Raw genomic sequence first — 14,412 nt, 5'->3', positions numbered from 1 at the left:
ACAGTGCCATTACTGGAGGAGAGCAGGCTGTGACTGACAGATTTAGTGGGTGGTAAAGATGTTTGTGTTCCCTGGAGCAAGGAGTGCAGCAGCCCTCACTGGTCCGTGTCTTTTCCTCTCCTATTGATCAGAGGCAGTTAGACCATGTCTGTCCATATGAAAGGTCACAGGCTCTTTTTATGTCTCCAGTGTCAGTGGAAGGACACACTAGTTGCCGCTTACATACGTAGAAGTCTGTAGGGAGGCATGTAATGTTCTGGATGTTCAACTACAGAACTTTACAGGCCACCTTACTGAGTAGAAGGACTTTGAATTGCTTCACATATACCCAATAACAGTGACTTATAAATATATAAGTGAATGGCTCAATTGAGGAAGGAAATACAGAGTTCATTTTATCCCTGTCTTGTACTAAAGTTGATGAAATTACTTGTCCCCTTCACTTGGCAGCAAGAATCAAGTATTAATTACAGTTAATCAAACTGTGCAGATTATAGAGGAATGTGGAGAGGGTCAGACATTGGACGACTGCACTCCAAGTGCTTGCTGGCTTCATTCAAAGCATGTTGGTGCGTTTAAAGTGCTGAGCGGCCTTTTGCTGAGGTTGAAATTTTGGAGTATTAGCAAGTTATTAACTTCCCCTAATAAGAAAATCCTGCTCTTGGAATGCAAACGAGGTGAGAGAGCAGTTAGGTGACAATGAGAGCATCGCTCAGCCACTCATGGGATAATAATGATGTGTTCATTCATGCAGAAGGTGAAATGGCCTACGTGTCCCTAAGTGCAGGTCGGACACGTACATGTCAAAAGTCCAACCAGAGTTTTCTTTAAGTGTCTAGTCATTGAAATTGAATGCCACGGGTCATAAAGAATAGTTATTTATTGGAAAACCACCAGGGGATTCCCGTTTGTGGCTCTAATGTGAGGTTCTCTTGATGAGAATGGCCATTTAATGATCATTGCTGGCTCATCGGGGTTGGGTCATCTTTATTCATGTCTTTATTGATTTTGCGGGGATGATTTTGTAATTGTGAAAACATGCAGCGTCAGGCACATAAATCAAATTCCTGTAGATGACGGCAACTTATCCATTATGGCTCTATTGTGTATTTGGAAAAATCTTGTTGTTTTTTAATGGTTCTTCTTATATTTTGTACAGAAATATATTAAAATTCATAAGAGGAATTTTATTTCTTTACATGCTATATGACAGAGCTAGGTCATACATTACATAAAAGCCTTTTATCTTTTGCACTTGTTTTTTGTCCTTATATATTTCATGTCAAGTTTATGTTTTTTAGCCATGCTAGTGGCAAAATGGTAATTTGATTGATGACTATAGCTTGAAAACTACTGAAAACATCCACCTCTGCTGTACTTTGTTTAGTGCTAAATAGAAGCATTGTCATTGTGGGCATGTTGAACTAATAAATTTAGTATATTAGTCTAGATAGATGAGTGGATTCTCCTGACATGAAATAAAATAATAAAGTGTATTTAGTCAGTCTATTACATGGCCGGTGTTTATGACAGAAAGATGTGTGATTATGTGAACATCATGTCTGCAAATAAAGCCATGCAACAGCTGATGACAAATGTTGAAGCACTGGATTACTGTACACTATCCAAAACTATGACCTTGTTATATTGAAAGCAATCAGAAGATCCATGACACTAAACTAAATCAATTATGCAATTGATGCCGCAACTGCAATCTCACCAAATTTGACTGCACAGCCGTGGAAAGCAGAGACAGTAATTAACTGGAGTAAAACACATTGTTCAAACCTGATGATGTGTCAATAAGTGTCTCTTTTACATGCTGCGTCAAATGCTTGGGAAATGAGGTGTGTGACAAGAACAAAGTGACTGAGGTAAAGAACAAACACACACAAAAACACACACACACACACACACACACCTACACAGACACACAGATATGCGATACAGATGGAAAGGGGGCTGGCATCAATTAGCAGACATGTTCCACTCTGCGTGTCGCCGTGTTTTTGTAGTGTGTGGTAGAGTGCTCGCCATGCATCAGTTGGCCCCATTACAAAACCTCTCAGAAATGTCATTAGAATCAGTGACCTTTCAAACAACAACCAGCATGCTCAAACACAACACTTTAAAGGCTCGGAAACTCAATTCATAATACATCAGCTATATATTATGCACGTTTTTTTTACCTCTTTCACCCCCTGTTGTTGCCACTGGAACTGTCCAGTTGTCCAGTGTTCTCTCATAATATATAAGCATTAATAAGACCCATTCAAACTGGTCAAGAATAATACTGATTTTGACTGATATCACTTGCTGGGATAAAATATGTCAGAGGGTGGCAGATCTCTCGAGCCTTCATAATGACATTAAATTTCCCCGTCTTCAACATTATGGAAAATATTTTTTTAATACCACATATGCCTTTTGTTCTGTATACACTGTGGTATATTCCAGCATGTCATTGAAGTTTAATCAGGCCTACACTGAAGGAAATATTAAAAACCCAAGACACCAGTATTTTACCTATAACATCAAATGGAAAAATTCCTTTTTTATTATTTCATTCATATTTTTCAGTGTTTCAGCCTTAAATTAGATGATATCTTAATAAAATGTAGGTCTGCAATATAAAATATCACATAGAATGGAGATTAATACTATTAATACTATATATAATACTATTTGTGGTAAATATTCTAAATGCAAGGTCTACTTCAGAGATTTTGACTGCAAGTACTGGAACCGCAGTCACATGACAACAGTTGGTCGCATATATGGGGGGAGATTATAACCCCATTTGGGTTAGCAGTGGCTCAAGAGGTAGAGCGGATCATCCACTAATCAGAAGGTTGCATGTCCTTGGCCAAGATACTGAACCCCAAATTGCTTCTGATGCTGTGACATTGACGTATGGTGTCTGTATTATTTGACAACATGGGAACGAGAACGTGCTGTAAAGTGTGTAGGAGGAATTACGGTGGCCGTGAAATGTCACACACTGGACCTTTAATGAGTAAAATGAGAGGGAACTCATGAACATTGCTAAACCTTATTTTATCACACTGGTAATGTTCTTCCAGGTAATCCGATCTCGTGGTCTTGCCAATTTAAAACATGAGGTATGAGGACCAGCAGTCACAAGCACACTCTAACTTTTTGTGTCCATATCAATCATCTTTTTCCAAAGTTTCTCATGTGGCACTAATCTCTTCGGGGGCTTTATCCCAAAGCAAACACAACTTCCTACTTAGCACCACTAGACGTCCTGAATTACTTTCACTCGGGTAGCCCACAGCTGCACGAGTAAGTAAAGGAAACTGGCAGTGTGTAGTGTGTGTCAGTGTTTCATTCTCTCTCTGTAATATGGCACTTTTAAGTCTCTGAATTTGCCAAAAGAGATAATGATGGTCTGTCCTGGTATAATCAGCACATTTCACCCATTGATCAGTTGATAGATTGGCTTGTAATTTCCCCTCTTAGCATGAGAAAGAAAGTGTGAAACAGAGGGGAGAGCATTCTAATTTGCTCCGACTGGCTCCCTCCGGTGGCTCAGACAGCGCTGATGTGTCTCTAATTGATTTCCATGGCATCCTCAGATGAGCTGCGAGAGAAGAGCAGGAAAAGTACGCTGTGTGTTGCACATTTGTGGGTTTCCCACCAATAAAGGGTACAATGATTAGTGACTGTACTTTAATTGTCCTCTCTTCTCCTTCACATCAATCATACCAACATAAAGTAAAAGTCAGTAGAAATGTTAATTAATGATAGCATTTTTAAATGCTATCATTCCTCACATCAGCTTTGGTACAAGAGTGTGAAAATTGAGCTTCAATGGATACTGAACTGAATAATGAGAGAGAATATAACCCTGTAATTTGCATGTCTTCAGGTTTTAAAACACGTTGAGGCTGACTGATTGCACTTAGCAGCTGAATCATTCCGCTATCATCTTCACCAATAACAGACGAGATAAGGCAAGTCATAGCTGATTAATAGGCGAGTTTGTTTAAGGACAGGTTTAAAGATGCTTCCTGTAATAAAGTCTCAGGATAAAACTGTGTAGCATTTTTCAGTCTTATTTGACAGGCCACTTAACCACCCAACTCTTTTCTCCAGCCAGGGGACTAAAAACCAAACCCCTGGGTGGATTTGAGTTGTCTTTTCCTCTTTACCTCTCAACAGTGTCATGCACACAGCATTTATCTTCATGTAGTGAACTGGACAGTAAAGGATTTAGGAGGGCTACTCTCAATCCGTCATAGTGCCAGAAGCTCTTTTTGAATATTAAAAAGGCTATCTCCTTGATCAAATAGCTTCAGCTTTGAAGCCTTGCCAATATGGAAGCATAGGATGGTTATTGTGATATACATCATATAACAGATTGGAGGAAACAGGTGGTCACATTACAAATATAGAGATATGGTTATGTATAAGCTTGCAACATGGCCGCTGTTTGCAGGTTTGTAAGAGCAAGAGAAGAAGTGGCACCTTCTTCTTTGTAATCAAAAGGAAGCTGGGATTAGACACTGATCTATTTTATCTTCTGGTTATATCTTATCTTTATATCTGCTCTGGCACATCAATAAACACATTAGTATGTTGTTGCCAATCGATGAACGCAGACAGACAAACCTTTTGGCCATGGCTGCCGTATCAACAGGAGCCCAGAGAGTCTCTCTGCAAATTAAACCTCTGAACTTTTCACCCTGCATTCAGCACTGACCCAACATTTATCAAACATTCATAGCTGCACAGCTATTTGCATCAGCACAAGACCTACAATCAATTCTGGGCTGTGAGAGAGGTTTACCAACTGGAGGGCTGTCAATATCTATTTAAGATTCACTGTAGATTTCCCATGCGTGAATCGACCTCCTGCACCCCGACTCTGCTGCAGGATACAGTGGTTTTGATAGCTGATGATGTATTCCTCCGCTGTGGGCTCGGCCTGACTCTGATGTCTTGTCTCAGTCTTACCCACAGCCGGTAGTTTATTTATTTAATATTTACCACCTAGTCCACATCCACACTCCCATGTAAATGAGTCTCTTAATCTTGACCCAGTAAGTGTAGCATTACATTATGTGTAATTAGCTGTAACTGTAGAGACAAAAAGCCACAGATTTATATCCTTATTGTGTTTTCATTGCCCCTATGCCATATTCATTATCAGCTATTAATTTACAGTATGACAAGCTGAGATGCTGATCGTTACATTACCTTTCAATGGCTGTTCCAGATAAATGCAGCAATTGGGAGCTGGACACAAACCACTTGAGCACAAATAGGGTCATTGCATGTGTCTGGTAGCCTTATATTACTGAGTAAATCAACAGTGTCTGCAAGGGTCATCTTTTGGCAAACCTGAAGAGTAGCTGTATAGCTCAAAAAGGCCTGCCCAGTCAAAAGAGGCCTGATGATACACATTGCTCTGAGTGGTCCACTTAAAGGCAACCAAAATGTGAGACACTTTCAAAGAGCGCTATGTGGTTTCAGCTGCAAAACCACAGGAATCATTGAAGCAGCTGATATGAAGATGTTTGGTACTGCAAAGCTGTGCTAAAATAGTACGGCCATTTCATCGTGTTCATGGGTTCACTGAGACACTGAGATCCTGATAACGTTTGAGGAATACACTGACACACGAGACAACAGAAAGAAAAAAGAAAAGTCGATGAAAACAAATTTGCTTTTATTCAAACCAATCTCCCTTCACTTAAAAGTCTCCAACTGTCCATGGAGTCAGAGGCAACACACCTATATTTCCTCTGCAGTTATTGTTTATGTACTGTACCCAGCACATGTAGTTACAGTGGTAGCTGTAGCTGACAATTAAAAAGTAAATTCATTAACAACACATAACTTTTTGAAAGCCATACTAGCAGCTCTGTGAGGCTGTACTGGACAAGACACAAGAAACTGTTATCTATTTTTATGTAATGTATGTATGTATATTTAATTTCTCTTTTTTTCTCATATATCACGAGTATAGATATACAAATAAACAAACAAAAAACCCCGACACAATGATGCCCTTGAGCTAAATGCTAATGCTAGCATGGCAACATGCTGGTAACAGGCTGATGTTATGCAGTTATGTTAATGTTTACCATGTTCACAATCTTATATTAGCATGTTAGCGTGCTAACATTTACTAATTAACACTAAACCATTTCACATCATTAGGTCATAAAGTATTAAAGTTTGACCCAATGATGGCGATAGATGGAAAGTCAGGGGCCAGTGGAGATTTGAGACTTAGCCTCTGAATGAGTCTGGGGTCACACATTGATCGATAAATATTGCAATATAAATAAGTTATTATTGTTATTATTATTGACTTCAAACACACTATGTATTGATAGCTCAGCTCTTGTCTCCTTTAACATACACTCCTTGGCCAGACGTTTCTGATACACTAATACAAGTGTAATGCAAGCCAATACAACAGATCAGCAACTGTCAGAGAGGTGTTAATTCAACTATGTGTTTATTATTGACGTTGTAGTTAGTGGTGTTGTTGTTGTACTGAACTGCATTATATTGAAATGTGTAGCTAATATTCGTCGCTCCTCATTGGAAAAACATTACCTATACCTCTCAATATAATGCAGTGAAGGGAAAGGGCTATGGCGAACAAAACTAGCATTATACTGTACAGTGTCAAGCACCAGCCCTTGTCATTCTACTGATCCCTTGGACATCCATGGACATCCAGTGTCAGAATAAAATAAAAGGAGACTTTATGATCCAGACAACGGACTCACACAGAGAGAGTTTAGAGCGTGGAAGATGTTAAGATATACGAGTAGCTAGAAAATCATGCACGCTGTCACTGGGATCAGCCAGAACTATGTAAAACGAACCAAAGAAACAAGGTCTGATAATCCCAGCACTAATATTACAGAATACTGTACTTCTACAGCCTAGTTTTTACTCTCAGCAGAGAGTTGGGGCTCAAAGCAAAACCAATTACATGTGAATTAGCATATCTCCATCTGGTGAACTTAAAACGTTTTAAACAAGCAGTGGATGCTGATTCTAAAGAGGTTAACGGTGCACAGTGTTTGATGGCTGCTAGTGGTTGGCATTTTGTTTCCCAGACAGGTGATCATGTTAAGTTCATGTAGTCATGTTAGTATTCAGGTCTTTCTACACAGAGGGAAGGATAGTCACATACCAAAGAGACATTTTTCTTCAGTTTTGAACGTCAATTTATTGTGATCTTGGTGAGAGATTTGTTGCGAGTTAAACGAACAATGAAACATCTTTTTGTTCTGTCTAAGCAGGTCACAATTGCACAGAAAATCTCAAAAGGATTTTTCCCCTTCTTTCCTCGGCGATCAAGCCTGAATCAAATTTAACAAGGCCCATTCTTTTGAGCCCAACTTTTAATTAGTTGAGAGGGTCAGCCTGGCTGTCAAGAGTAACTCCCCATGATAAGCCCTCAAACAAGGCTGGTTTCATTATCCCGTGTGAAGTTCCTACCTTCCTCTGCTGGAATGCTGCCAACAAAAATGGAGCTGCTGCAGGTTTTTAGGGATCTGTATGCTTCAGAATTATGCTGTTACGAGGCAGAGCGAGCCTCTGAAGACATGTGGCATGTGTCTACAATGCAGATTCCACTTGTTACATTTTCCAGGGGTCTGTTTGTGTGGCTTCTTTTTAAAATGGACACAATATGAGAGGGTTTATGTATGAATGTGTTAAAGGTAGGTGGCTGAGGCTGGCAGAGCAGAGAGGGATTTAGATGAAAGAGACAGAGAGAGCTGTCCTAGTCATCACCTTTACAGCACAGCGCATATTTCCAGCTCATGCTCTCAATTAATTTACCTGTATTTGAGAAGCTCTATAAATATGCAGAACAGCGGGATAATAAAATTCCTATCTCAGGAATTGCAAGGTAAGAGGAACTATTGAGTCAACCTGAGATGAAGACAAACCTTGATGGCTTTCCTAATTGACCACAGGAGAACGGCTGGGAATCACCTCTAGCATTTTAGCTCCAGCCAGAGGGAGCAAACCGGGGCTCTTAGCTTAACTGTGTTAGTGTTATACCAGATGACATGGACTACCTTAAAGCCAGCATGACACACTCATCCATCCTATTACATTGTCTACAGTATTTAAGATAGGCAGGCCATGTTTTATACAAATGTTCCCTCTTTTCCCTCTTTCAATATTCCATGTATAACACCCTCTGTAATGTCCCATTGCTGTTTGAGAACTCTGCAGAACAGCACTTAGATAAATATTCAGCATTTACTTCAAATAGTTTCTGGTTCCATAAGGAGGAATATAACCATTACATGACATATTTTCCCTCTCAGAAGAGAAGAACATTTATTACAATATTGCAGGTCTAACTCTCCTTCTATGGAAATATTTGTATGAAAATTCTTACCCTCCATGCAGACTGTGACCAGAACTCTTGTATAAATGAACTCACTGAACTTTAATTTAACCTCTTCTTCCCCAGAAAATGTTTTATTCATGAGCTTTTCCAAAATAAAGAGGCGCACCACCTTTTTCTTGCACCCGGGAAGATTATTCTTAAGGCTGTGTATTAGGTTTCTTTGGTCGTTTACGCATAAATTAATTAACGCCAACGCTAATTTCAGCAGCATTGCAGTGAATCCTCCTAAGGCGGGCACATCTCTTTCCATCTAGTCAGCGGAAAGCACATCAGAGTTGCTTCCCAGACTCAACTTCACAGCACAGAAGCCACAAATGCGCAACAATGACTTCAGGAAATAAAGCCTACATGTTCAAATCAAGTGGGACTCGTGTGAAAATGAATCTTTCACTCTCTCTGAATGTCTTAAACCAGTTGCAGCCATGATACTTCTCATGTCATCCACGCTCCTTTTCCTGACACCCTCTGAGGACAGCCTCTGCTTACCGCTCAGCGTTTTCTTGCAGGGATTAATATAGAAGCTAATATGATGATTGCAGCAGGGAATTAATACAAAGAGTGCTCCATAAGCTTCCTAATACAAAGTGCAGGTATATTAATCTCCTGGCATACGCTGTGCCATGACGCACAGTGATCTCTCCTTTGAATTGGCCTGTGTGAGTCACTGTGGTGCTCATGAAATTGTGGATTACACTCGGGAGGGTTGTGTAACATCCCTGCAGTCTCTGTATGAAGACATAGGACATAGTGTTTGTCTGAGTGCATATAGATGTTTATTATGTAGCTGTTGATTATCATAAAAAGTTACTATTATGTGATATTCCGTGAGCAATTAATTATCGCTTCTAATTAAAATTAAATTTAGCAGCATGTTTGATTTGAACTTTACAGACTCGTTGATGAGTTCTATAGCAATCTTTTGTTGCAATAACAAAGTGCATGCAGCTTTTTGAATCTTAATTATTCTCTCAATCCTCAGCACAGTTCTTCGGTCCCAACATTTTTAATGAAACAGCATAATGCAGGGATTTCCAGTTAATAAAGCACAATGCAAGGTTCAAAAGTCCCTGTTTCAGTTTGCTGAAAACACAGAGGGCACAGTGTAACCCAGAAAACTGCTTATTCTTTTTCTGCCTATTAGAAATGTGCTGCACTTTTGCTTTTGAATTGTACCCAGTCTCACGCAGAGGATATGCATAACAGCGACTGCAACAAAAGAAAGCGTCTATTAAAAATTGAACCTTTAATTTGCTGTTTCCCTCAAATGCAAATCAAATGTCTCCTTTACAGCGCAGATATAAAAGATGACACTGTGGAAGTTTTTAAGTGCACTCGTTTTTTAGACTGCTACTGTACAAGATTTGTGCTACTGACAATAAAATATTTGTACCATCTTTCCACCTTCTGAGGTCAGAACAGCAACAAAGAAGAATTTTTCCTTGTAAAGAAAAGTGGTGCTCATTACATGTACTTGTGGCGTACAGAGCAATGGGGGCAAATAACTTCTCTCAGAGCTTTTTTACTGTCGTTGAATGTCTCCATTCATTCTCTGCTGGTGAATAATGTTGATTTGCAAATGGAGTTTTCCTGATTATACTCGATTCAGCTTACCGGGTCTGACTCTGCTCTAATTGTTCATCACTACATGCTCCGGTCAAGGTTGTCTGCTAAAAGAAGAGGCAGTTCTGGGAGCTTAGATACATTTACCTTCTCTGTTAAAAAAAGTCTATTGCCGTGCTGAGCCTGATGTGACAGCTTCATGGATTTTAATAGAAAACAATGACTGCTCTGGCATATTAAGCCAATGCAGTGAACATTGAGATTGCATCTCAATTGAATTATTGCCAGCAATTTTTGCTGTCATTTTACATTCCGTCAGTTGCAGTGCTGATGATAAAGGCAGGAGGGAAGACTGTGTGCGTAAACCACCTTTTCAGAGTCGTCTCATTTTTTAGCATTAGATGTGCGCATTTGCTTGATATGACAGGCCATTTGTTATAAAATAGGATTCTGCAGACTGCCACTCTTCTGCATTTAAGAATCAAGGGACATGCACATTTAAAACTTTACACTCTGCCTGGTTTTTGACCTTTCTTGTGATTTTTACAGATTTCACACTTAAGGATGATTTAAAAAGAGAAAATTATTTTATAGCTAGCTAATTATTCTCCTTTTCTTTACAAAAAAAATAATTCTAGCACTGCAAAGGTTATGTGCACAGATTATGATTAGATAAAAAAAACAAGAGTAACCTGAATACTTGACTTCAAATGAGGATAAATTAAGAATTCACTATAGGTAATGATAAATATATATACATCATTGTTTAATGGGCTAACTAATTAACCCACAACCAGAAAAATATAAATGCCCATATTTTTTTACCTGCTGCTTATCACATCCAGCATCTTGGTCATTAAAATTTGGTAAATGATTATTATCATTATTATATTGTGTATCACAATGGTATTATTAGTTGACTAACCAATTAAATCATCTCTAGCTATAGCTGACTTCCAGTAAGTTTAAATCATGATTCTTTACAGACTTTGTACTGTGTAGAAGTATTGGAATACTGTCCTAAAATGAGAAATGAAGTGAATTACAGTAGAAGGAGACAGGCACAGTGGGAAGTGAGCAGATCTATTCAGACCAAGCTGGCATAATTGGGTCCTCATCAGTCTCTGGCTGAAAGAAACAAACGTGTATGGCTTTTCTGTTCTGTTTCTGTAAAGTTATTTTAAAATATTAATTTGAAATGCTGACATTAAACTTGAAACTGAGTTACTGTGACAAATGCGAGAAAGGGTAAATAACTGCTCATGTTTATGGTAAGTTATCCGATGCATTGTCTGCATACTGTACAGAATATCACCAAAACGTATCACTTTTTTTGCTGGTAGTTACGCAGCAGACATCAAAATATGTCTAATTAGACTACATTAATTCTATGTTGATCATTATGACAAATTTACTTGTAAGGTTGCCTCTCCACAGTCATGTCAAATACACCTGGGAATTTGTCTTTACTCTTCAAACACAACTACCATACACACCGATTTGAATTTGACATGTTTTTTTCTCTTCATGTCAAATATGCATGAAGACAGACTAATCCTTATCCTCTCAGAGGGTAATGAAGGAGAGACAAGACAGACAGACTGGAAACCATTAACCAGTGCAGTGTAGTAGTTTAAAATATAGCAGCTTAAGCTCCAGCAGCAGCTCCCATGTACCCCCAGACATTTTGTTTTGACATGTCACACATGGCCACACTCGCAAATCCTGTGACTTCAACCCGGCAAGTTGATGCTGTTTGATACAGCAACTAATTGGGAAAGTTAGGTTGGTTAGAAACTCTGGGTTTTATGGTTGAAATTAACGTGATCATTAATGTTGGAAAACACAGAAATGAGAAATTTCAATAATTTAACAGATTGCCACAAGAGATAATCTGTGCAAACGTGTTGTTTTCAGTACTGATGCTTTTTTTCAGTCTACTTATGGTGTCACTAAAAGGTGAAAAATATATGCACGGATTACATATGCAAGGGTATATTTTCAACACCGATAAATATGACAGCTCCACTGAACTGTGCCTTGCTCTTTTGCTGCCAGATTTGTGGTATGTACATTATAACTGTGCTTGTATGCTCTGAGAAACATTAAAAGGTCCAGTGTGTAACGTTTAAGAGGATCTGTTAGCAGAAATTAAATATAATATTTATATCTATGTTTTCATTTGTGTATAATCACCTGAAAATAAGAATGATGTTATAATTAACTCAGAATGACATAGAGTTGCAATCTGCAACTACACTGCTAGATGCCACTATATCCTACATCAGACCTTTAATATTAATGCAACTAATAGTACCAACACTAAAGGCTGGACTGCACCTTGGAAGACTTCTCTGTTTTGTGAGCTGGGAGAGCAGATGTTTCATCAGTACTCAAGGGACATCCGCTCAGATTCGTCTGAACAGATGAGAAAATTGGCAACAGGTCACTTAGACGTACTAATGGATCAATGTAATTCACCAGAGAAGAGGATCAATTAGTATCATCAGTGCCCTCTGCCACTTCATTAACATTCTAATCCTTTCTGAATTTGTGAAGTGAAGAAACACATATAAAAGGCATTTTTTAAATAGCAGAACTGAGAGGATCAAAATAGGTTAATAATAAGTGCAGCCTCTCAGAAATGTAACAAAGCAGACAAGAACTACAGAAACAATAAGTAAACGCTTATCTATGACTGAGTGGCTGATTTTTGTTTTTTAAATTCTAAATGTTTTTTTTCCAGACACAACATACTTCTCTTCAATGATGCTATAATTGCAGGTGTAATGCTGTCACCCAGTGTAAAGGGCAAATGATGTTACTTGGCACCAGAAAACTTCAACAGGGATGTGGCAGAAGCAGGTTGACAGGCAGAAGTAAATGCTAAAAAGTGACAAATATTAGAGGCAAAAAATAGAACCTGGGAAATTCAACAAAACTAAACTAAAGCAAAACAAGAACAAAGAACTAATGAAAGCTACAGCCACACTACAAACTGCCAACTCTTTACTCCAAATTACTTCAGTGAAGGGTATTTCACCCTCTCAGTCTCACTTAACTGGAACCTACCACCTGCGCAGGTAAGTATAGGGTGAGCAGACTTGTCCCTTGCCTACAGATTCTGCATTCATATGCAGATATCTGTTTACATAGATTAAGGATGGACACGCATCACAATCGAACTAAATAATTCACAAAACATGAATGTAAGATTGCTCAGTTCCTGCTGACGTCACAGTTCACCTATGGGCACATACCTACTGTTGAGTGCACCAACTTTACTAGAACGTCATTCACTGCAGATCTTGCCCATCTTCCTACATGTCAACAGTGCCCAGCCCCTCCCTGCTAAGAGGACATAATGACCCAAACCTGTTTTCACTAACCCTGATTGAGCAGCTCAACATCCCAGGCAGAACAACATCACACAGTAAGGTGAATCCCTTTCAACAGATCATAATCTTATTAAACAACAATAAAACAAAGTAATGAAACGAGCTTGTGTTATTTGTATAATGGGATAATGTATTGAATAAACTGATATATTGGACTAAAATTAATTATTAAGCAGACACAAAAACACTGTTACAAGTTGGGGAAAGGGGCCTAGAGAAAAGGGAGGAAAGCAACATTTTCACAGTGAGCAACATGAAGTCGAACAGCAAGAAAGTCTGCACAGGAGCAGGTAGGATTGATACATTCTTGGTGAGGCTGGTGGTGGGTTTTTTAGAAATCTTTTGAAAAAAAAGAGCCATTGTCTCTACTGTAGATTCACAGATGAAATTGGGTCTGTTGACTGTAACCAGACAGCAGAGCGGTTTTATCTGCAGCCTGTCTTGGGTTGGCTCATTAACAGAAGACACAAGCTGCTTTTTTTCACTTTTTTTTTTTCTTTCGTGCCTGAGCAGAAATCTTTATCTTGGCTCTCTGGTTTGTTTGTTTGTTTGTTTACTTGTATTCATTGATATAATCCTGAGAGTAGATAGCAGAGAGCCTGCGTGAATGTTCATGGCCTGGATTATTTTCCTGATTTGAACTCTCTAACATATTCATTGTTACCATTTTGAGCGCTGCACAGAAAAACCAAAATCCTCTGAGGAAAGGCTGGGAATGAAAGACTCTTCACTCTTCTTATCAGATGAATGGCAGTTTTAATCTTGTATGTGTAGCGGCATCTATTAAGGAATCCCATAAGATTTTTATGAATTCTGCATACATTCTTTCTTTGTTACAGAGAAGGGCCTGACGCAGAACTATTACATCTCATTTAGAATAACATCTTCATCTGTATTTCCTGTACACTCACAGGTAGAGCTGATATTACAGATTTCAGCCAGATCAAAGAATATAACCTCAATAAAAAACACAATTCAATGATAAAAGCTTTCTAGCAGCATGTCCACCAGAAAATATATATATTTATATATATA

This window comes from Morone saxatilis, unplaced genomic scaffold (genome assembly GCF_004916995.1).
Source record: "Morone saxatilis isolate NCDOM2014 unplaced genomic scaffold, NCSU_SB_2.0 Contig19, whole genome shotgun sequence".
NCBI classification, from domain to species: Eukaryota; Metazoa; Chordata; class Actinopteri; family Moronidae; genus Morone; species Morone saxatilis.
The sequence above is the reverse complement of the archived record's forward strand: the minus strand, read 5'-3'. Positions refer to the sequence as shown.